The sequence below is a fragment of the Perkinsus marinus genome, assembly GCF_000006405.1.
Source record: "Perkinsus marinus ATCC 50983 genomic scaffold scf_1104296972422, whole genome shotgun sequence".
Taxonomy (NCBI): Eukaryota; Perkinsozoa; order Perkinsida; family Perkinsidae; genus Perkinsus; species Perkinsus marinus.
Window position 1 is genome coordinate 121887 of NW_003201757.1, and position 310 is coordinate 122196.

The following is a 310-nucleotide window of genomic DNA, read 5'->3' on the forward strand; positions in this document are numbered from 1 at the left end:
CTATTACGATGATTGTCTTATTTCCCACTCTCATACTCCCGTCTTAAGACCTCTCAGAGGATCTGAAAAATGACAGATGACCCCACCGGAGGTGTTGCACAGCTGTACTTGTCACAAACTCAAGATCCCAGTTGAAAAGGATGAATTGGGTGATGAATGAGCAGTATATAGAAGACTTGTATATAACACCAATACTTTTAAAGGGGTTTTACCCCAACGAGAATGACATGGTTCATGTCGGATATACGATGATGATATACTTGCGGTGACCGAACAAAGTGTCAACGCAAACACTCAGGGACTCTGAGTC